The 25,757-nt window shown below is 45.2% G+C and overlaps 1 protein-coding gene across 1 annotated transcript in view; it reads right to left on the bottom strand.

Moving 5' to 3' along the window:
• The window catches only part of cftr (CF transmembrane conductance regulator), a 361,955-nt gene that overhangs the window by 119,149 nt on the left and 217,049 nt on the right, over positions 1 to 25,757 (bottom strand).

A 25,757-nucleotide genomic window follows, 5' to 3' on the forward strand; every position in this document is an offset into this window, starting at 1 on the left:
GAGATCGTCCGGGAGGCCCAGACTAAGAACCCGGACCCGGGAAACGGTCCGAAGAATAGACTCTACGTTCCACCAGAGGCTAGGGCTGCCGTCTTGGACTTCTGCCACGGATCCAAGCTCTCCTGTCATCCTGGAGTGCGTAGGACCGTGGCAGTAGTCCAGCAGCGCTTCTGGTGGGCGTCACTGGAAGCCGACGTCCGGGACTACGTCCAGGCCTGCACCACCTGTGCCAGGGGCAAGGCGGACCATCGCAAGACCAGGGGTCTCCTCCAACCCCTGCCTGTGCCTCATCGCCCCTGGTCCCACATCGGTCTGGACTTCGTCACGGGCCTCCCGCCGTCCCAGGGCAACACCGCCATACTGACGATAGTGGACCGGTTCTCCAAGGCGGCCCACTTCGTGGCCCTCCCGAAGCTCCCAACGGCCCAGGAGACGGCAGACCTCCTGGTTCACCACGTCGTGCGTCTGCATGGGATACCGTCGGACATCGTCTCGGATCGTGGTCCCCAGTTTTCCTCGCAGGTCTGGAGGAGTTTTTGTAAGGAACTGGGGGCCACCGTGCGTCTCTCGTCCGGGTACCACCCACAGACGAACGGCCAGGCAGAGCGGGCGAACCAGGAACTTGAACAGGCTCTTCGTTGTGTCACCTCCGCTCACCCGGCGGCCTGGAGTAACCATCTGGCCTGGATCGAGTACGCTCACAACAGCCAAGTATCCTCTGCCACCGGCCTCTCCCCCTTTGAAGCGTGTCTGGGCTACCAGCCCCCGTTGTTCCCACTTGTGGAGGGAGAGGTCGGGGTACCCTCGGTCCAGGCCCACCTGCGGAGGTGCCGCCGGGTGTGGCGGGCCGCCCGCTCTGCCCTGTTGCAGGCCCGGACGAGGGCCAAGGCCCATGCAGACCGCCGGCGTTCCCCGGCCCCTACATACCAACCAGGGCAGGAGGTGTGGCTATCCACCAAAGATATCCCGCTCCAGGTGACCTCCCACAAACTCAAGGACCGCTTCATCGGGCCGTTCCCCATCGCCAAGATCCTCAGTCCGGCCGCAGTGAAGCTAACTCTCCTGGCTTCACTGCGGATCCATCCGGTTTTTCATGTTTCCAAACTCAAGCCATACCACACCTCACCGCTCTGCTCCCCCGGACCCGACCCACCTCCTGCCCGGATCATCGACGGGGAGCCGGCATGGACCGTTCGTCGGCTCCTGGACGTCCGTCGGATGGGTCGGGGCTTTCAGTACTGGTGGACTGGGAGGGTTACGGACCCGAGGAACGCTCCTGGGTGAAGAGGAGCTTCATCCTGGACCCGGCCCTTTTGGTCGATTTCTACCACCGACACCCAGACAAGCCTGGTCGGGCGCCAGGAGGCGCCCGTTGAGGGGGGGGGTCCTGTTGTGTGGGCCGCTGAAGAGGAGGTACTGCTGGCTCACCACCACCGGATGGCGCCCTGCTTGGAGTGCGGGCTTCAAGCACAAGAGGGCGCCAGAACCACTGGGAGTGACAGCCGTCAATCATCCTCAACACCAGCTGTCACTCATCATCTCATCATCACCATCACCATAAAGGCCGGGTGGCGACTCCACCTCCTCGCCGAGAAATCTCCTACGATACAAGGTAATCTCTCTGCTGACTTATACGTCAAATAATAATCTGATCTGTTTTGCAGCTGTTTTTTCCTGGTGGTATTTCCTTGACTGGATTTTCAGAGCTGCACGTGTGTATGATTGGAGGTGGAGGCTCTCCCTCCACAAGAATCAATAATCAAGGTTGCTGGGTGTGAGGATTCACACTCACTACCTTCTGTTTTTTCTGCCAGCAGTACCAGGGCCGACAACGGAGGACAGAGACCACCTGGGACTCGGGGCTTGGCGGCTTCAGTGTTCTTCAGGCCGTTGGTGGTAGAAGCGGTGTGGGTCCCGGCTCTTCGTTCATCTGAGGTCTCCTATCTTCGAGCCTGCCCGCAATCCTCTTGTGTGTGATTGGCAGTACCTTTGTTTATTTTACGTTGTGTTCTTGTGCAACATTAAATTGTTACTCCTTCCCTTATCCATTGTCCGTTCATTAGCGCCCCCTGTTGTGGGTCCGTGTTACGACACCTTCCCAACATACAGGTTGCCATAAGGGAATTAATAGCCAATTATGGGAGGAATTTCACTGGAAAGTGAAAATCAGATACTTTTATACTCCTCTTACCATCTCTTCATTTGTAAAGAATCCTACTACAGCACTATGTTGGCGGAACTGTGGAAATATTGGAGACACCACACACATTTTTTGGGAGTGTCCAGTAATAAAGGAATATTGGGACAACATTAAAAAAGAGATAGACACTATTTTAGGAATAAATGTTGTCCCAGAACCTATGTTGTTCCTGTTGGGAGCCATTCCTAGAGACCTATATAATGCAGATCAGCGATATATACTGAGGATTCTTTTGCTGATAGCAAAGAAAATGATTACGGTGAACTGCAAAGATGTAAAACCGCCAACTATAGATCAATGGGTACAGAGACTGAAAAATGTTTATATAATGGAGCAAATGACTGCAAATCTCCAGCTATCCATGGACACTTTTGAGCAAAAATGGGCATGTATTTCGACATACATGGATGTTTGACGAGAAGTATGATAAAATACTGTTCCTCTATTACCCTTTGGGAAATTTACCTTAGCCACCATTTATAGATATTATCTACTACGAGGTCTATTAGATAATAAACCGACCCTTTTATTTATTTTTTTTAACTATATGGATTTGAATGACGTGCGATTACACCAATCATGCTTGAACCCTCGTGCACATGCGTGAGTTTTTTCACGCGTGTCGGTGACGTCATTTCCCTGTGGGCAGGCCTTGAGTGAGATGTGGTTCAGCCCTCTCGGCTGAATTCCTTTGTTTCACACACTGCTCGAGACAGCGCGCGTTGCTTTATCAAAATTTTTTCTGGACCTGTGAGGAATATCCGAGTGGACACTATTCGAGAAATTAAGATGGTTTTCGGTGAAAAGTTTAACGGCTGATGAGAGATTATGGGGTGTTTCTGTCGGTGTAAGGCTTCCCACAGAGCGGGACGTCGTGCAGCGCTTCCAGGCGCCGTCGTCGGCCTGTTTCGAGCTGAAAACATCCTAATTTAAGGCTTAATTCACCCAGGACGTCGTGAGAGAACAGAGAAGATTCAGAAGAGGCCGGCATGAGGACTTTATGCGGACATTCCACTGTTAAGGACATTTTTAATGAAAGACGTGCGCGCAAATTCGCCGAGTCATTTCCATGATGACTCGGCAAATCTGTGTGCACCGCGACAGGAAAAACACCTCGGTGTTGAAAACCATTTGTAAAATTCAGGTGGCTTTTGATGACTTTCAACAAGTGAGTATCTGAGAAATTGTTTAACAGCTTGGGCATGTTCCAACTTGCCCGTTAAGGTTTCCAACGGAGGTGTTTTTCCTGTCGCGACCCCCCGCGGTCGGGTCCGGCCCGACATGCTACTCTGCCCGCACGTTCTTTCATTACAAAATGTCCGTTAACAATGGAATGTCCGAATAAACTCCTCATGCCGACTTCTTCTGAAAGTTCTCTGTTCTCTGACAACTTACTGGGTCAACAGAGCCTGAAATGTGGAAGTTTTCAACTTGAAACGGTGAGACGCTGCCGCCTCGAAGCGCAGATCGCCATCAGGCACCGTGGGCCATCCTTACGGTGACACTACCAGACCAAAATCTCTCATCAGCCGTTAAAAATTTTCCTGAAAACCAGCTGAATTTATCGAATGGTGTCCACTCAGTTGTGCCTTACAGTTTTGAAAAAAATTTGATCAAACAAAGCAGCAGTCTCTGAGCCATTCCTAAACAATGAAAAAATCGACGAGAGGGTGGGCCACTCCTCACTCAAAGACTGCCCACAGGCGAATGACGTAACTGACAGTTGTGAAAAAACTCTCGCATGCCCACGAGGGTTCAAGCATGTCTGATGTAATCACACGTGATTCAAATCCATATGGTTTTTGAAAAAAATAATAAGGTCGGATAATTTTCTAACAGACCTCGTATACCCCTAAATCATTATATATATATATATATATATATATATATATAGGAAAAGGGGAAAAAAGGAAAAAAGAAAGAAAACCTTCTTACTTTGTGGGAAATGTTGTGTCAGAAAATGTTATGTTTAGTGGTTAAATAAAGAGTTTAAAAAAAAAGGAACAGTAGTAGTAAGAGGTTGACCGACACAGTTTGTTTGCATTCTTGGTGAAATTTATTGCTTACTGATTGTCTGAACATACTTGGCACTGCCACAACATCTCCTTTCTGCATTTGCCACATGTGAACTTGTTACAATAAACACGATGCTTAGTGGCATGGTTTTTCTTGCAGCAACACTTCACCTGGCACAATGCCCTTTTCCTTGTGTCAGGTGTGGGTGGTTGTTGCTGAAGGATTTCCTTATTCACCTCCTGATTCCACCTGTTATTCTTTGGTTCTCACATGTACAATATAAATATTCATCAGATGTGTGTGTTTATTTACAAAAAACATGTTCTCACCTTTATGTTGACCATCAGCATTTAGAAATTTGTTCATATTAAATTCACAGATTCATTCATATAACACCAAACAGAATAGTCATCTTCACCTTCCTTTCTATAAAACTAAACATGGTCTGTTTTCCATCAGATATTGTGTCGTAAAAATATGGAATGATACAAGAAATGTAACAGAGAGCTCATCATCACTGCAACCTTTTAAAAGAAAACTGCCTTTACATTTAATTCATGAAGCTTAGTTTTGTTTTTTTAAGTCTTTAATTTGTTCAATTGTTTTGGTCTTTTTGTATACATGCATAACACTTCTGACTTTCTCAAAGTCAGAATGCAAGCTTGAGCAGAAAACTCAAACTGCCGGTCACTCTGGTACTGCCACATTCTGATCTAATGGCTGCACTTACATATGAAACATAAGAACAGGTACATAAGAAAAGGTGGCCTAATGAGTTGTAAATTACCCCAGCAGTGCCATGTGGCACCCTCCGGTCAGAATATGAGGTGGGAGAAAAGGCTGGTTTGCGAGTGTTAAGGAGTCAAAGGAAAAGGGAAAGTCAGTGCAATCTAAGAAGAACGGCACAAGTACCAGCCCAAGCAAAGCTAATAAAAAAACAGTAGCTACCCAAAAACCTACAAATGTCAGATATGTAGCAGCGAAAGCCACGGAGTGAATTCCTGTCATGACTTCAAGAAAATGACTCCAGAAAAGAGGTTAGAGGTCATCAAAGAGAAGAGACTGTGCTTTAACTGCCTAGACTTTAGTAACCACTGTCCAAAGGAGTGTAGACGACCAAGAGACTGTCAAGAAAATGTCTGTAGAGGGAAACATTCATCACTACTTCACCAAGCCGTAATTATGATTAAAGCTCAGGTTACACATAGATGGTTTTGTCGGCGGGTAGTACGTAGACCGAAGTTCGTGGTAGTTCCGGCTGTTTTCGGGGTGGAAAGGGGCGGAGCATTTGCCGGCATTTTGAGCACCGTACTAGCCGCAAATACGCGGATAAAATGCCGCTAAATCCGCCGAATAAAGCGGCGTTTTGACGCCGTAGCATCCGGCACACGTCAGGCAACGAGGGTTAATATCCAGTTCTATCCTTTACAATCGCAGGTTAAGACGCGCATGAGAACGGCGGTGTTCTGCTGCCGCCGATAATGCCCTGTGTATCACTGGATTTATCCAGGCAAATGCTGCGATACTCCAGGAACGTTTGCATATAGGCACCGCCCCCAGAGTATAATAGGCTGAAGCAGCTGTCACTGCCGGGGGAGGGAGTGACAGGGAGCTCATCTCAGCCTTTTCTTCTCCTTTCCTTTTCCCCTCCTCAACATGTTGCTCGTCTCCACCACAGGCCTCTCCTCTCCTTCTGAACCAGACCTCTTGGTAAGTCCTTGCCGCTGCCAATTTTCTTTTAGGAGGCATACTGGAGCTTCTCTGCAAAAATATGTGGAGCTGGCCGCGAGTGAGAGGCCTGCATGCAGCGCGCTAGCGTTTTTATATTGACCGCCGCCTATCGGCCGTTTGGAACACCGTTAACCGGGAGGTGGCGTTTAGAACGGCGTACTGTCCGCTAGCGCCGCCGTTTTGTCTGCCTCTGTCGTTGGTTAAAACGCCCTTGAGGACGCCGATGTGGGCTCTATCGCCGTTTTACACGCCGTTGGTTAGGGATACAACGCCGGCCGCCAATTACGGCGGTGTAAACTGCGGCACTATAGGAACGGGCAGGATGAAACGGCGATTAAAAAGTATCAAACGATGACAACGATGAGAGATGACAAAGTAGTCAAGAAAGAAACGAAGGTTTGTGCCACAACAACTAGTTCACCTGATTTTGTGGAGAAAATATTCACCAGATACTCTTCTGGTATCGTTTGAAAAGAGGAGTGGCGTGGCTGATTCAATTTGAAAGATGGCTCAGCTAAATAATCAGCTTACTGTCAGTGAACTCCAAGATGCAGAGAAAAGCATTGTCGATACATCCAAAGAAGATACTATTCTGATGAAGTTGCTGCTCCTCAGACAGGTAGACATCTTCCGCAAAATCAGTATCTTCAAGTTAGAGCCCTTCAAAGATGAGCATGGAATGCTTCGTGCGCAGGGAAGACTTGAAGGTGCCCCAATCAGTGACTCATCCAAGCATCCTTTAATTCTAACAAAGGAACACCATGTTGCACAACTCATAGTGAGGCATGTCCACGAGTGGGTTTCAAAGTATTCTGGGAGAGAATATGTTCTTTCCAGAGTTCGGGAAAAGTACTGGATATCCCAGGGACGCCCGCTTGTAAATAAAGTTCTTCGGAATTGTGTAGTCTGCAAGAAGCTGAGAGGAAAGATAGAAGTTAAAAAGGTTGGCTGATTTCCCCAAGCACCACCCTTCACCCAAACCACCCAAACCACCGTTCACTTAAACAAGCTTATACTGGTGGTATAGATATCACTGGACAGGGTCAAACGTCACTGGACAGGGTCAAACGTCACTGTCAGGATCAAATATCGTTCACTATCGTCAAACACCACTGGACAGGGTGAAACATCACTGTCATGATCAAATATTAACTACAGTCAAACATCACTGTACAGGATCAAACATTAACTACAGTCAAACATCACTGTCAGGGTCAAACATCAGTGTCAGGTTCAAATATCTTTAATTATAGTCAAACATCACTGGGCAGGGTCAAACATCACTATCAGGATCAAATATCGTTCACTGTCGTCAAACATCACTGTCAGGATCAAATATTATGAATTATAGTTAAATGTCACTGTCAGGATCAAATATCTTTAACTATAGTCAAACATCACTGTCAGGATCAAATAGCTTTAACTACGAGGTCTATTAGATAAAAACTGACCCTTTTATTTATTAACTATATGGATTTGAATGACGTGCGATTACACCAATCATGCTTGAACCCTCGTGCGCATGCGTGAGTTTTTTCACGCGTCAGTGACGTCATTTCCCTGTGGGCAGGCCTTGAGTGAGATGTGGTCCCGCCCTCTCAGCTGAATTCCTTTGTTTCACACGCTGCTCGAGATGGTGCGCGTTGCTTTATCAAAATTTTTTCTGGACCTGTGAGGAATATCCGAGTGGACACTATTCGAGAAATTAAGATGGTTTTCGGTGAAAAGTTTAACAGCTGATGAGAGATTATGGGGTGTTTCTGTCGGTGTAAGGACTTCCCACGGAGCAGGGCGTCGTGCAGCGCTTCCAGGCGCCGTCGTCGGCCTGTTTCAACCTGAAAACATCCTAATTTAAGGCTTAATTCACCTAGAACGTCGTGAGAGAACAGAGAAGATTCAGAAGAGGCCAGCATGAGGACTTTATGCGGACATTCCACTGTTTAAGGACATTTTTTAATGAAAGACGTGCGCACAAATTCGACGAGTCGTTTCCGTGAAGACTCGGCAAATCTGTGTGCGCCGCGACAGGAAAAACACCTCCGTGTTGAAAACCATTTGTAAAATTCAAGCGGCTTTTGATGGCTTTCAACAAGTGAGTAACTGAGAAATTGTTTAACAGCTTGGGCATGTTCCAACTTGCCCGTTAAGGTTTTCAACATGGAGGTGTTTTTCCTGTCGCGACCCCCGCGGTCGGGTCCGGCCCGACATGCGACTCTGCCCGCACGTTCTTTCATTACAAAATGTCCGTTAACAATGGAATGTCCGAATAAACTCCTCATGCCGACTTCTTCTGAAAGTTCTCTGTTCTCTGACTTCCTGGGTCAACAGAGCCTGAAATGTGGAAGTTTTCAACTTGAAACGGCGAGACGCTGCCGCCTCGAAGCGCAGATCGCCATCAGGCACCGTGGGCCGTCCTTACGGCGACACTACCAAACCAAAATCTCTCATCAGCCGTTAAAATTTTTACCGAAAACCAGCTGAATTTATCAAATGGTGTCCACTCAGTTGTGCCTTACAGTTTTGAAAAAATTTTGATCAAACAAAGCAGCAGTCTCTGAGCCATTCCTAAACAATGAAAAAATCAACGAGACGGTGGCCCACTCCTCACTCAAAGACTGCCCACAGGCGAATGACGTAACCGACAGGCGTGAAAAAACTCTCGCATGCCCACGAGGGTTCAAGCATGTCTGATGTAATCACACGTGATTCAAATCCATATGGTTTTTGAAAAAAAATAATAAGGTCGGATACTTTTCTAATAGACCTCGTATAGTCAACCATCACTGGACAGGGTCAGAGGTCTTCAGTCAGGCTCACACATCATTACCAAAGGTTAAACGTGTTGTCAGGTGTTTCCAGTTTAAAATGGAAAACATACATCATGGAAACAAACAAATAAAAAAAAGAAACCTCACATGTCAAAAAAGTTTCAAACTCACTTTTCGAACATCTCTGTCAGTGTTAAATGTAACTGCGTCTCGCTCTCTGACTGTGGGGACAAGCTGCAGCCCCCCATCACCCCTGATTGGTGTCAGGGGCAATAGAAAATGAATGAATGAATGAAAGCTGAACGGGGTGTGTAAACTCTTTGTGGAAAGTCAGTTACACTCTGCTTTCAATATTTTTGCTGGTGGTTGAGGTTTTCTTCCAATATTTTTATGACAATGTGTACATTTTTTGAATGGTGTCTTATTTTATAATCTTCCCTAACTGCGCCTTGAAATCCTGTCCATGAACATCATGAACAGTACTGGGGAGTCCAACACCCACCCAGTGAGAACACGTCCCATATCATGCTGAGAATGTGGGTGCTGCTCACACTTTGGTCAAACAGAGAGTGTGTTGAACGGTGCAGTGAAGCCGATACCCCGGACACCCCCCACAGGATAAATGAAGGGACCCGGTTGTGTGCCTTTTCCAAGTCCACAACACACAGTTTTTGTTTACCAGTCTGAACGTCAATATTTGCCTAATAATTAAAATTTCAAAGTTACACAAGGAAAAGTTCTTCACAGTTCATAAATAAATTAAAACCATCATAACTGAAATGTGAAGAAAAAGAAGCTTTGCCAGCGATGTAAACACTCAAAGTGACACACACAGACACACACACACACACACACAGACACACACACACAAACACACAGACACACACAAACACACACACACACAGACACACACACACAAACACACAGACACACACACACACACACAGACACAAACACACAGACACACACAGACACAAACACACAGACACACACAAACACACAGACACAAACACACAGACACACACACACACAGACACACACAGACACAAACACACAGACACACACAAACACACAGACACAAACACACAGACACACACACACAGACACAAACACACAGACACACACACACACAGACACACACAGACACAAACACACAGACACACACAAACACACAGACACAAACACACAGACACAAACACACAGACACAAACACACAGACACACACACACACAGACACACACAGACACAAACACACAGACACACACAAACACACAGACACAAACACACAGACACAAACACACAGACACACACAAACACACAGACACAAACACACAGACACACACACACACACAGACACACACACACACACAGACACAAACACACAGACACACACAAACACACAGACACAAACACACAGACACACACAAACACACACACACAGACACAAACACACAGACACACACACACACACACAGACACACACACACACACAGACACAAACACACAGACACACACACACACACACACACAGACACACACACACACAGACACAAACACACAGACACACACAAACACACAGACACAAACACACAGACACACAAACACACAGACACACAGACACACACAAACACACAGACACACAGACACACACAGACACAAACACACAGACAAACACACAGACACACACACAAACACACAAACACAGACACACACACACACACAGACACAAACACAGACACACAGACACACAAACACACAGAGACACACAAACACACAGACACACACAAACACACAGACACACACACACACACAGACACACACACACACACACACACACACACAGACACACACACACACAGACACAAACACACAGACACACACAAACACACAGACACACACACACAAACACACACACACAGACACACACACACACACAGACACAAACACAGACACACACACACAAACACACAGACACACACGCACACAGACAAACACACAGACACACAAACACACAGACACACACAGTCACAAACATACACACACACAAACACACAGACACACACACACACAGGCACACACAAACACACACACACAGACACAAACACACAGACACACAGACACACACACAGACAGACACACACGCACACAGACAAACACACAGACACAGACACACACAGTCACACACACACACACACACACACGCACAGACACACAGACACACACACAGACACACAGATACACACAGACCCACACACACAGACACAAACATACACAGACACACACACACACAAACGCGCACACAACACACACACAGACACACACACAAACAGACAGACACACACGCACACAAACACAGACACACAAACACACACACACAGAGATAAACACACAGACACACAAACACACAGACACACACAGACAAACACACAGACACACAAACACACACACACAGAGATAAACACATAGACACACAAACACACAGACACAGACACACAAACACACACACAAACACACAGACACACAAACACACACAAAGATAAACACAGACACACAAACACAGACACACACACAAACACACACACACAAACACACACACACACACACAGACAAACACACAGACACACAAACACACATGCACACACAGACACACACACACAGTCACACACACACACGCACACAGACACACACAGATAAACACACAGACACACAAACACACAGACACACACACACACACAGACACACACACAAACACACAGACACACAAACACACATGCACACACAGACACACAGTCACACACACACATGCACACAGACACACACAGACATACACACAGACATACATGCACACAGACACACACACGCACACAGACACACACAGACATACACACAGACATACATGCACACAGACACACACACACACACACAAACACACACACATAGACATACACACAGACACACACACACAGACACACAAACACACATGCACACAATAAAAGTCCACTCTGAAAGGTGCAGTTTTGTTTTATTGGGGGGGATACCAGTCAGTATCTGGTGTGACCACCATTTGCCTCATGCAGTGCAACACATCTCCTTCGCATAGAGTTGATCAGGTTGTCAATTGTGGCATGTGGAATGTTGGTCCACTCCTCTTCAATGGCTGTGCGAAGTTGCTGGATATTGGCAGGAACTGGTACATGCTGTCATATACGCCGGTCCAGAGCATCCTAAACATGCTCAATGGGTGACATGTCTGGTGAGTATGCCGGCCATGCCAGAACTGGGACATTTTCATCTTCCAAGAATTGTGTACAGATCCTTGCAACATGGGGCCGTGCATTATCCTGCTGCAACATGAGGTGATGTTCTTGGATGTATGGCACAACAATGGGCCTCAGGATCTTGTCACGGTATCTCTGTGCATTCAAAATGCCATCAATAAAATGCACCTGTGTTCTTCATCTATAACAGACGCCTGCCCATACCATAACCCCACCGCCACCATGGGCCACTCGATCCACAACATTGACATCAGAAAACCGCTCACCCACACGACGCCACACACGCTGTCTGCCATCTGCCCTGGACAGTGTGAACCGGGATTCATCTGTGAAGAGAACACCTCTCCAATGTGCCAAACGCCAGCGAATGTGAGCATTTGCCCACTCAAGTCGGTTACGACGACGAACTGGAGTCAGGTCGAGACCCCGATGAGGACGACGAGCATGCAGATGAGCTTCCCTGTGACGGTTTCTGACAGTTTGTGCAGAAATTCTTTGGTTATGCAAACCGATTGTTTCAGCAGCTGTCCGAGTGGCTTGTCTCAGACGATCTTGGAGGTGAACATGCTGGATGTGGAGGTCCTGGGCTGGTGTGGTTACACGTGGTCTGCGGTTGTGAGGCTGGTTGGATGTACTGCCAAATTCTCTGAAACGCCTTTGGAGACGGCTTATAGTAGAGAAATGAACATTCAATACACGAGCAACAGCTCTGGTTGACATTCCTGCTGTCAGCATGCCAATTGCACACTCCCTCAAATCTTGCGACATCTGTGGCACTGTGCTGTGTGATAAAACTGCACCTTTCAGAGTGGCCTTTTATTTTGGGCAGTCTAAGGCACACCTGTGCACTAATCATGGTGTCTAATCAGCATCTTGATATGGCACACCTGTGAGGTGGGATGGATTATCTCAGCAAAGGAGAAGTGCTCACTATCACAGATTTAGACTGGTTTGTGAACAATATTTGAGGGAAATGGTGATATTGTGTATGTGGAAAAAGTTTTAGATCTTTGAGTTCATCTCATACAAAATGGGAGCAAAACCAAAAGTGTTGCGTTTATATTTTTGTTGAGTATACATATATAAGTACATATGCATATATATAAACATGATTGGGATTGAAAAAGAGATAGGAGCATCTTATTTACAATATGTGAAATGGAGTTTAGATGTGATAAGGTGACATTAGTGCAGGGATTTGTAAACGAGTTGTTATTGCACATGATTTGTGGACATATTATTGCATGGCGTTATTTCACAGTGTTATTGTACAGTCTAACAGCAGCAGGGAGGAACGACCTGCGGTATCATTCCTTCTTGCACTGAGGGTGCCTCAGTCTGTTATGCTGCTTTTACACATAAAAACAGCAAGTCACGAATGCCACGAAGTATACATTCTTGGCCATTGATCATGAATATGATGATTTGATGCAGAGGCATCAGGAACTGCTGCAACCTGTTACCACACGTTACGATTAATGGCCCCTGTTGCTGGCGAATTATCAGGAACCATTACTCACAGTCAAGTATAATGTTCCGTGCTGCTGTGCGCTGTTGCGCATAACACCACATTCTTAAGTTCTGTCATGTTGTGAATGAGGCGAATTGTCTCCACACACACACACACCCATATTCATCCAACCGTCAGTTGCTGAACAATTCAGATTGCTCCAGTTTGCTCCTCAAAATCCACAGCAGAAGAACTTTGTGATTGCATGCTTAGTTGGGCTCTGTGTGATGGAGTGGTGCAGAGAGGAGGAGGAGACGGAGAGCCACGCAGCTCTGGTCTGGCATGTTTTCTCAAACATCAGGCACATGCAGCAGGTGGAACACCTGCAGGAGCACGCTGAGGAGCACTGGAACAAAACTTTTAGCCAACTTGGCGTCAATGTCCTTCTTCAGTATACTGCAGCAATGAAACTGAATGCGGTGCAGCAGGGTTTAATTGTGCTCACATCAGAGAAGAATGTTGTCACGCTCTATTAAGGATCACCGCTAATCAAGACTGATCAACACACTCAGTTGCCACCTCCATGACATGAGGCGAAGGTGGTGCATGATATTCGTGGAAGATTTTTTTTGACAGCCAAAAACATGCTCCACAAAAATCATGCACCGACAAGCATTATTAAGAAACCTATTCAGATGCATTAAGTTATGTTAAGAATGTCAGGAATGTGCCAAGAATGATGCAAATATGACATTCATAACGCATCTTGCCTATGTGTAAACACAGCATTAGATTCAAACTGAAAGCAAATCTCTACGACTTGATGTAAATAAATTAAAAATATAAAAGCCAAAATGATGGATTGCAAAGTAACCAGCCCCTTTGGTATAATACTTGCAAATAATCAGTTTAATTGCCAGTTTTCTTCAGACAAGTCAGGGGATGGATACATGAACATTTCCAACTCACTGAATATGTCTTGGACTTTATTTACATCAATTATGAAGAAATACAAACAGTATGCCACTCTATGGTAAATCTGTGTGGAGTAGATAGTCCTCAAAAACTGAGTGACTGTGCAAGAAAGAGTGAAGCCCCAGTCACACATAGCAAGAATGTGGAGGAGCCATTCAGACACGGCAAATATTGCCATTATCCGACGTAGTCGAGAGGAAAATTGGCGTGGTCCAAAGGCATCCGGACTGCCTCATCCACACCTGCATGATGGCATCCAAAGCGTGTTTAGACAGCAGGTGGTTGGCACAGATTATTCTCAGACGGTTAGGCTGCAGTCTGCCCAATCTCCAACAGTCTGCAGGGCAGACTGGAGTGCTGTTTTCCTCACACGCATGTCCGCGAATGTGTGTGTGGCACACCTGCACTCTGCGCACATGTGTGGGGCTGTAATTATCACTCAACTGTGTGTGTGTGTGTGTGTGTGTGTGTGTGTGTGTGTGTGTGTGTGTGTGTATGTGTATGTGTGCGTGCATAACACTGCCTGGGCCACTAAGCGTGCATGGGGCACACGTGGACAAGTGGGCAGCTTTGCTCCAAAGTTTGCTGGCAGTCCCTCGGACGGAGCCTTTATAAGGAACTTTCTTTTTTCTTGTTTGCACACATCAGCAGCAGAACGTAACTCTGGACACCACGATGGTTGGATTATCACATGGAATTATTTTTTTTCCTTTGGATGAGAGAATTCTAACGGCAGGCTGCTGTCCTGGCCTCATGTCCTCATCTGTGAAATACCCCTGGACTGCTGTTGGAGGCAAGATGCATGTGTATTAATGGTGTAACGGCCTGCCACAATCTCCATGTTATATCTCCTCCAGAGTTAGAAGGTGGACATTTATTACAATGCATTGAGTTCTGTCCGGCTGAGTCTGCCATGCGGTGAAGCATGCCACATACATTTCAACAGTTCTTTTGTGCTCTGGGGGGTGGACATTATTATTCTAGCATGTGTAGGACATACCGGACATACCGGCAGGCATACCGTGCCAGAGGTTCTTGAGGTTCCGTCATATGCGCTCAAATTGTTTTGGATCGCATTTTGCCGGCATCAGAATATGTATACTGCGGTGAGATGGTCCTCAGACTCTCATGGACCACGGTCAGATAGGTGTCCCATCTTGATCACACCTGTTGAATTATGAACAAGTGCTTCACACTCAGGGCCACCGACCAATTTTGACCAAGAGTGTCAACTTCCACAGGTGGCTGTCAAAACGTTCTGGAACTGAAATCTGACACCTTTTGGATATGTGCCATTTCATAAGTCCGATGCCACTCTGCGTGCTTCCAGCTATGTGTGACGTATGAGGAAAGCCACCAAGACAACCAGACAACCCAGAAGATTTTACAGGCTTCTGTGGCTGTGAGAAATTGTGCCTAGTGCATGTTTTGCGTTTTGTATCCCCAGTTATACAGCTTCATGATGAAGTTGTATAAAGGAGGGTTTTATTAAAAAGAAGATCTGAAAGTTCAGCTGCAGTTTGCCAGAAGGTACAGTAGTGTTCAGAATAATAGTAGTGCTATGTGATTAAAAAGATTAATACAGGTTTTGAGTATATTTCTTATTGTTACATGGGAAACAAGGTACCAGTAGATTCAGTAGATTCTCAGAAATCTAACAAGACCAAGCATTCATGATATGCACACTCTTAGGGCTATGAAATTGGGCTATTAGTAAAAAAAAAAAAGTAGAAAAGGGGGTGTTCACAATAACAGTAGTGTGGCATTCAGTCAGTGAGTTTGTCAATTTTGTGAAACACACAGGTGTGAATCAGGTGTCCCCTATTTAAGGATGAAGCCAGCACCTGTTGAACATGCTTTTATCTTTGAAAGCCTGAGGAAAATGGGACGTTCAACACATTGTTCAGAAGAACAGCGTAGTTTGATTAAAAAGTTGATTGGAGAGGGGAAAACCTATACGCAGGTGCAAAAAATTACAGGCTGTTCATCGACAATGATCTCCAGTGCTTTACAATGGACAAAAAAAACAGAGATGTGTGGAAGAAAATGAAAAACAACCATCAAAATGGATAGAATAATAACCAGAATGGTAAAGGCTCACCCACTGATCAGCTCCAGGATGATCAAAGACAGTCTGGAGTTACCTGTAAGTGCTGTGACAGTTAGAAGACGCCTGTGTGAAGCTAATTTTTTTTGCAAGAATCCCCCGCAAAGTCCCTCTGTTACATAAAACATGTGCAGAAGAGGTTACAATTTGCCAAAGAACACATCAATTGGCCTAAAGAGAAATGGAGGAATATTTTGTGGACTGATGAGAGTAAAATTGTTCTTTTTGGGTCCAAGGGCCTCAGACAGTTTGTGAGACGACCCCCAAACTCTGAATTCAAGCCACAGTTCACAGTGAAGACAGTGGTGCAAGCATGGTGGTGCAAGCATCATGATATGGGCATGTTTCTCCTACTATGGTGTTGGGCCTATATATCACATACCAGGTATCATGGATCAGTTTGGATATGTTAAAATATTTGAAGAGGTCATATTGCCTGATGCTGAAGAGGACATGCCCTTGAAATGGGTGTTTCAACAAGACAATGACCCCAAGCACACTAATAAACGAGCAAAATCTTGGTTCCAAACCAACAAAATTAATGCCTCGCAGATGTGTTTTGAGTTTGTAGCGTCAACAGCAGATGATACTATTATTGTGAACACCCCCTTTTCTACTTTTTTTTTAATAATAGCCCAATTTCATAGCCTTAAGAGTGTGCATATCATGAATGCCTGGTCTTGTTGGATTTGTGAGAATCTACTGAATCTACTGGTACCTTGTTTCCCATGTAACAATAAGAAATATACTCAAAACCTGGATTAATCTTTTTAGTCACATAGCACTACTATTATTCTGAACACTACTGTACATCTGAGATGCAAGCCGAGATTTAATGTTTTGGTTAAAGAAAATCTTTCTCTGCTCCACTTCATCATGAAGCTGTATACAACCCCAATTCCAATGAGTTGGGATGTTGTGTAAAATGTGAATAAAAACAAAATACAATGATTTTCAAATCCTCTTCAACCTATATTCAATTGAATACCCCACAAAGACAAGATATTTAATGTTCAAACTAATAAACTTTATTGTTTTGTGCAAATATTTGCTCATTTTGAAATAGATGCCTGCAACATGTTTCAAAAAAGCTGGGACAGTGGTATGTTTACCACTGTGTTACATCACCTTTCCTTCTAACAACACTCAATAAGCATTTGGGAACTGAGGACACTAATTGTTGAAACTTTGTAGGTGGAATTCTTTCCCATTCTTGCTTGATGTACGACTTCAGTTGTTCAACAGTCCGGAGTCTCCATTATCGTATTTTGCGCTTCATAATGCACCACCCATTTTCAATGGGCGACAGATCTGGACTGCAGGCAGACCAGTCTAGTACCCGCACTCTTTTACTATGACGCCATGCAGTTGTAACACGTGCAGAATGTGACTTCTGAAGTGGTGCCATCAGGGCATCAATTTATTCTGCAAAGATCATAGCATCATCCACAAACTCAAGGTTTAGGAACCTCTCCACATACACAAAGCCACTGAAGTTGCTGGAGGACAGCATCTCCATCTGCCTAAACAACTTCAGCCTCACCTAGACCCCTTCAACTTTACCTGGCCTGAACTGTTACACCACCTTTGCAGCTGACTCGCAGAACAACCACCAGAATCTTGGTACCAGAGGTGTCCAACATCCAGGCAGGAAGATCAGGGTTGTCCATGCCCTCAGTACAGCTGGCTAAATAAGAAAGTACAGCAAGGTCTTCTGTCGTGACTGAAGATGGATGAAGTATAAGTTGGTAGGAACACAGTACTTTGATTCCTCTGTAAGCAGACCAAGGGTCATTAGAACAAGGGTCTAACTGCTGACAGATTCCCCAAATGAATTTCTCGTCTACTTTTGTCCACTTTCTTACTTTCCTACACCTCAGAATTGCCAACAAGCTGTGCACTAGGACTCTTCTGGATGAAGAGATGAAGCAACTCATGGGAACATTTGTAACACCAATGCAGTCCCTGGCAGCTGTCAAGGTATAACTGGAAAAGAATAAATAATAATAAATAAATAACGTCTCATCTTCATGTTTGCAAGTCCCCCATCCAGACTGAAAACACCTGGGAAACAGTCTGATATGAAATCTAGCCAAATTATGTCTGGGACATTACTGGGCAGATGGCACTTTGTCCCTTTGAGAAGGATGTTCAAGAAAGGTTTACAAACTGGGGACTGATCTGTATCTGTTATATACAGATCAGTGTCCGCGGATTTATAAAATTTGCAGGATGACGTAAAAAAGGACACTTTGTGACAGGCATTTTACAAACTCGGTGAAGATCACAATTACAGACTACCACACTAATGCCCCCCCCCACCCATGATGAAATCCGCAGAATTCCTCGGATCCTCTGAGTTTTCACAGCCATGGAAAGTCCAACAAACAGAGAGTTCAAAAGGTTCCACAGGAGTCCAAACAAAACACAAACCAGAAACGTGGGCAGAGGGAAGCAACAAACAAACTGGATTCAACAAAGAGCAAAGAGTAATAGCCTAAGCAGAGGGTCACCCCTTTGAGGCTGGACTGCTTGAGGTTTCTTCCTCAATACCTCATTAGAGGGAGTTTTTCCTTACCACTGTCACCTGCGTGCTTTCTTTAGGGGTTGGTAAGGTTAGACCTTACTTGTGTGAAGCGCCTTGAGGCAACTTTGTTGTGGTTTAGCGCTATATAAACTAAATAAATTGAAACAGAAGTAATACAACGGCAAACTCAGAGGTGTCATGGAATAATCAAAACTTACAACCAGTAACACAGCTATACACGGGAGGTAACAAAGATAGTCAAATTCTCCCAACATACACAGAAGGAGACACAGATCATCAAAACTCACAATCTTAGGGCCCCTTCACACATAATGCAAATATGTACACCTCAGGGCAACTAACAGCGGTAGAGCTCGTATGAGCGCACCACGAAACATCGTGCAGACGGGCGGGCGTGCACGATGCTAGTGCGACAGTTCATGCATGCGGGAACACAATGCCAGCAGCTGCGCGATGTGAAGAAAAAAAAAATACATGCTGTGACGGTTCCATGCACAGTAGCTTTTCACAGCAAAATTACATGCCACTCACGGGAATCAAACAGCGCCTTCCAAAAGATTTCATTTCCAGTCAGAAACTTTACCACTGAGCTACTGTTGCTGTCCTGTGAACGCTGCGGGAAACTCCCTGATATCAGAAAGGACATGGACATATTAAAAAAAAAGTAAAACCACACACCATATAAAAACACCGCATTTATCAAGCAGGCAATAAAAATATGATCCGTCTCTTCCTCTGTAGATGACCCATGGTCACTGACATACAGTCATGGAATGACATAAATGAGAAGCAGTTCACTCATGTCCACATCTGCTGGCACGTGTCCAGCCAGCCCAGCGCACGTGTCCTGCTGGCGCGCCACAGAACTGTCACTGCGTCATGTGGAACAGAGCTCACACATGGTGGTGTGACAGTCAGATTGCCCACTGTATGTTCTGATCTGACAGTCCATTTCAACCTGGAGGCAGTGTGTCCACGGGCTGCAGTGTGCGCACGCTCGCTTGCTGCAGCCCGTCACCAAGCGATATATGTTTTTATTTATGGCCACATGATGACAGCAAGCAAACATACGCACGTCACAGTGGGCAGTTGTTAGTCCATGTTAGTTAGTTGCCAGTTCTTAGTCCAAAGACAGTACATGCTGTCCAACTGGGATGTCCAGATCGACAGATCTCCATAGCTGCTTCTGTCGGCGGCCACACCTCCTGTCAGTTTAGGGCACAAACCAAAACTACACTCGTTGGGCACTAATGCCCCTTTCACACCGGGGCTGCTCCCAGTTGCTTCCTGTGGTGTCATGACGATGCAGGAATATCTGTATCAGGTGCGCGCAGCAGGGGGCAGAGAGGACGTGAGAACACAGCCTGCAGGTTCTCTGCACAGGTTCTGCTACTTTATATTTGTTCTTGTGCAGAGCTGCAGGGCTGCACTCTGAGTTCTATAGTTTATCTTTCCTCCTTTGACAGCGAGATGCGCGCGCATGAACCGTCCTTAAGCAAATGTGGAGATGTCTGGAGTTCTACCTGAAGTTGACTTATGTCCTTTTTTTAACTGTGATTGTTGTGGCTGGGGTGCCTGGCATGCCTGGCTGGCTTTTGTTTGTCTTCTGTTTTCTGTCTTTTGTTTTTCCTTCCAGGTGGCATGCGTTCAGGACTGAGTGGATGTGTGGCTGAGTTATTAGGACCTCACCCTGATCACCCGAAGCTTGTCATGTACAGCTCATCAGGACTCACAGCTGTGGTGCATCTTTATGGATTGGGGCATGGTTGCATTTAAGTCTGGAGTACACAGTGTGTATTGGCCAGAGACTTGACCTTGTGACCAGATGGGTGAGATCGACGTCTAGAGAACCATCTCATCATCATGGATGCAGAGACCGTACCAGGTTTGATGCCATGGTCTGTGAAAGAGGAGGGGGTGAGGTCTCACGCTCGTCAGCACACTTCCTGAGGTACTTTAGGTTTTGTGACTAACATGAGTACAGTCAGTAGATGTGGTGTCCCTCACACCTTATTATATTGAGCTGTTATGTTAGTCGTTTAATCAGCTTCCACTGCAGTGGAGAATTGAACTGGGTGTTCCATGCCTGCAGGGTGGGAAGCTGATTTGTGATTAAGCCAGGAAGTGTTTGCTGTTTATGTACACCTTTGAGTGGTCTCTCTGTGTGTGGAGTGGTGGACTCACATCATGGTTTCTTGTTTCACAGACTCGGTTGGTCGCGGCCACCTGGGGGGTGTCGGCGGGGTCCTTGGGTCCGAACTGTTCTGGCTAGGGAACGTTTGTGCTGCTGGGAGCGCACCGTTCTTCCACCTCGCCAGACCGCGCACTTATTTGTTAGTAATTAAGCACTCACTGTTATGTCATTAAATTCTGTTATCCTTTGTACCGTGCTCTGCTTATTTTATACTGGGTCCTACTTCAAACGCTGGTCGGTTCTCCGCCCGCGTCCGACACATAACAGTGATGTGAGAGTTTGAGCAGAGAACAAGGAACTAATGCCTGCAGCCAGACTTTTTTTCTTTTAATTGTTCACATGTGCGCGCATGAATGAACGTCCATGAGTGGACTAGAGATGTATGGACTTTTTACTGGATATTTCTGGCAATCACTCTGTGAGCAGGATTTTTATGGAATTTATTTAAACACATTTGTGAGAGAAGAAGCTGCTGCTGCCTCACACAGTGCCTCTCTTCACCAGACAGCTCCACACAGAGAAGGAGCTGAGCTGCAATCAACATTTTTTTTCTGTGGTCTTTTTTTTTTTTGTCAGCGTGTAGTTTTTACTGCATTTAGTACACGGTATAAAAACAATCCTGCATGATTTATACTGCGGGAACAATGGAACACAGCAGGAATTATAAATTGGCTTCCGAGTCACGCCGGGTAACGCCTCTTTGCCTCGAGTTATGCCTCTTTGCCTTGACTTGCGCTGGAACCACTTCCTTTCTGCATCGAGCACAGGACGGCAAAATAATTAAACAGGTTTAATTTTTTGGCTCTTGTGGCGCCAAGCTGCATCGTCTCGGCACTGAGTTGCTTCCACGCGGCGTCATCATAATAATGCACGGCGCAACTGGGAGCAACTGAGAGCACCCCCGATGTGAAAGGGCTTTAGACAAATTTCACTGCCAGCACGACAATGATTGTCTGCTGACTGTTGTCATGTTAACAGTGCGAATGGCCACACATTTTCTAAGTGCCAAACAAGCAGTGTTAGATGTGTGTCACCTGGAATTTGGCCGTCACCTGCCACGAGAGGGTTTGATGGGCTTGCACAGGGCACACTCTGTCTTTCAGCCGCTGGTGTGTGCAAATAGTTGTAGCAACAGGTGTACGAGGCAGCAAAGATTTTACACGTTTTAAGATAAGATAAACTTTATTGTCCCTCTTGGGGAAATTTGTCTTGGGATGAAGCACAGGATGCTGCCACATACAACAAAAATAGACCTGTAAGGGCCACAAAAACAAGGACAAAAAAAAAAAAATCATTTTGCACACGATTCCTGCTTCATGTGCACATTATGCACAAATTGACCAAGTATGCACTGTGTGTGAAGGGGCCCTTACAGAACAGCAATGGGCAGGAGATGGCAAAGACACATCTCGTAAACTCAGAGCAGAAAAGTGCAGTACTTAAAGTGACACAAATTAAATAGACGAGTGACAAGTGGTGTGATTATGGAATGTGATGCAGCTGTGTAGGGGAGACCGGTAACAAAGACACACCTAAACTCCCCAGAGGTGAGAAGAACAAAAAACATGTCATAATAGCAATTAAACTAAAAGAACAACCACAAAATAACCAAGAAAACTAACATGGAACTCACAGATGAAAATGTGCAAAAACAGGAAAACCACATAAACGACAGGACAATTCCAATTCCAACTCCAATTGTTAGTGAGACACACTGACAATTACACAGGGACACAGACAGGGGACACATCACAAAGATGACTAACAGAAAGACACAGACAGGGGCAAACCACAGTGTAGGACCATACCAAAGGCAACCCTTTCTATGAACAATCAAGTCTCACACCCAAGTCATCACATTTTGATGCAAAGAGGTCATTTAAAAAAAAACTTCTTCTGTGATGAGTCGGGTACACTACCCTAACCCAAACCCTAACCATAACCAAAACGCAGATGAATATTTCCAGAAGTGAGGTAGACAGTTTTGTGCACAGTCAGAGAGAATTGACACAGCTAGCAAAATATGTGTGTCCCCAACAATCACATCATGATGGAATGAGGCACGGACCAAGCGTAAAATGTGATGAGTTGGAAGTGATCATGTGTCATAATGAATGCATGCAATATTCTTGAAAATGCTGTTATACACAATGAGGAGGTGATGGTCTAGTGGTTAAGTGGTGGGGTGGAGAAAAGAGGATCCTTGGTAGCCAGATTGCAAAATCACTAAGAGCCCTTGAGCAAAGTCCTTCATCTGTCATTTGCTTTCAGTGTGCAGTAAAGCACCTTGCATAGCAGCACTCTGACACTGATGGGCGAATTGTGAGACATCACTGCAAAGTGCTCTGAGCTTCTAATTCAGATGAAAAAGAGCCATTAGGCGACAGGTCTGGACTGCAGGCAGGCCAGTCTAGTACCCGCACTCTTTTACTATGAAGCCACGGTGTTGTAACACGTGCAGAATGTGGCTTGGCATTGTCTTTCTGAAATAAGCAGGGACGTCCCTGAAAAACATGTTGCTTGGATGGCAGCATGTGCTGTTCCAAAACCTGGATGTACCTTTCAGCATTGATGATGCCATCACAGATGTGTAAGTTACCCATGCCGTGGCCACTAACACACCCCCATACCATCACAGACGCTGTCTTTTGAACTTTGTGCTGGTAGCAGTCTGGATGGTCTTTTTCCTCTTTTGTCTGGAGGACACAACGTCCATGATTTCCAAAAACAATTTGAACTGTGGACTCATCAGACCACAGCACACTTTTCCACTTTGTGTCTGTCCATTTTAAATGAGCTCAGGCCCAGAGAAGGCGGCAGCATTTCTGGATGTTGTTGATGTATGGCTTTCGCTTTGCATGGTAGAGTTTTAACTTACACTTGTAGATGTAGTGACGAACTGTGTTAACTGACAATGGTTATCTGAAGTGTTCCTGAGCCCACGCGGTAAGATCCTTTACACAATGATGTTGGTTTTTAATGCAGTGCCACCTGAGGGATTGAAGGTCACAGGCATTCCAATGTTGGTTTTCGGCCTTGCCGCTTACGTGTAGAAAGTTCTCCAGATTCTCTGAATCTAATGATTATATTATGGACTGTAGATCTACAGACCATAATATAATCCCTATTAATGGAATCCCTAATTAATGGAATCCCTAAATTCCTTGCAATTGAATGTTGAGAAACATTGTTCTTAAACTGTTGGACTATTTTTTCACGCAGTTGTTCACAAAGTGGTGATCCTCGCCCCATCTTTGCTTATGAATGGCTGAGCCTTTTGGGGATGCTCCTTTTATACCCAATCATGACACTCACCTGTTTCCAAACAGGTGTTCTTTGAACATTCATCAACTTTCCCAGTCTTTTGTTGCCCCGTTCCAGCTTTTTTGAAACATGTTGCAGGCATCCATTTAAAAATGAGCAAATATTTGCACAAAAACAATAAAGTTTATCAGTTTGAACATTAAATATCTTGTCTTTGTGCTGTATTCAATTGAATATAGGTTGAAAAGGATTTGCAAATCATCATATTCTGCGGACATTTTACCCAGCGTCCCAACTTCATTGGAATTGGGGTTGTAGATGCTGCACAATTCACTTTCAATTATTCCCACATAATACTGAAATCCTGCAGTGGGGTATGTTGAGTACTTCACCTCGTGTTTCATGTTCTTCTCTTTGCACAGAAACAATAAAGCACAAGTAGAAGCTGTGTTTTAATTCACAAGGTGAATCCCTGCTATATTTGGAAAAATATCAAAAATCAAATTTAATGCCTTTCACTATCTTGATAGGTGAATAACTGTTTATTTTACCCAGCTTGCTCCAGTTCTATCAATAACCCCCACCTTTCTGTGGCAGCCCGTCCATCCTCTCCTTCAGCTCTTCCTCTGTTATGTTGTTGCACCCCATACTTACCTTTGACCCAGGGCCGTCCACCAGCTCTGCCCACTGCCGAACTGTCTGGATGACCTCAACTCTCACTTCCTGTTTGCTCTACTGGTTTTTTTTCTATTATGTTTTCATTTGAACTCTTCCTGACAGTTGCTTTTCATTATGGGTATGAATGTCATGGCAAGATTAAACTTTCCAACATATATTAACTGGTGTTTTTGTCAGGCAGAATTATTGCACAGCATACTGTATAACATTTGTAATTTGTAATCTAATTTGTTGCACAACACAGGGTAAAAATTATACACCCACTGACATTATGACATCATTTTGCACCCAGAATACATAAAGAACAAATAATACATAAAAAACAAATATTCTGTACAACGTGCTGTAGTTAATTGATGTCATTTGTCACCGATAATACAGTGACAAATGCACATCATAGGAACAGTATATGACAAAAAAAAAAATCATGTGGACATTAACGGGACTAGAATTAAAATGGCACAATGTGTAACTATTTCATCTCTGACTGCTTGTTGTGTGGGCTGCCAGAAGAGGAGGTACTGCTGGCCCACCACCAGAGGGCGCCC

This window comes from Thalassophryne amazonica, chromosome 8, assembly GCF_902500255.1.
Source record: "Thalassophryne amazonica chromosome 8, fThaAma1.1, whole genome shotgun sequence".
In the NCBI taxonomy this organism is placed as follows: domain Eukaryota; kingdom Metazoa; phylum Chordata; class Actinopteri; order Batrachoidiformes; family Batrachoididae; genus Thalassophryne; species Thalassophryne amazonica.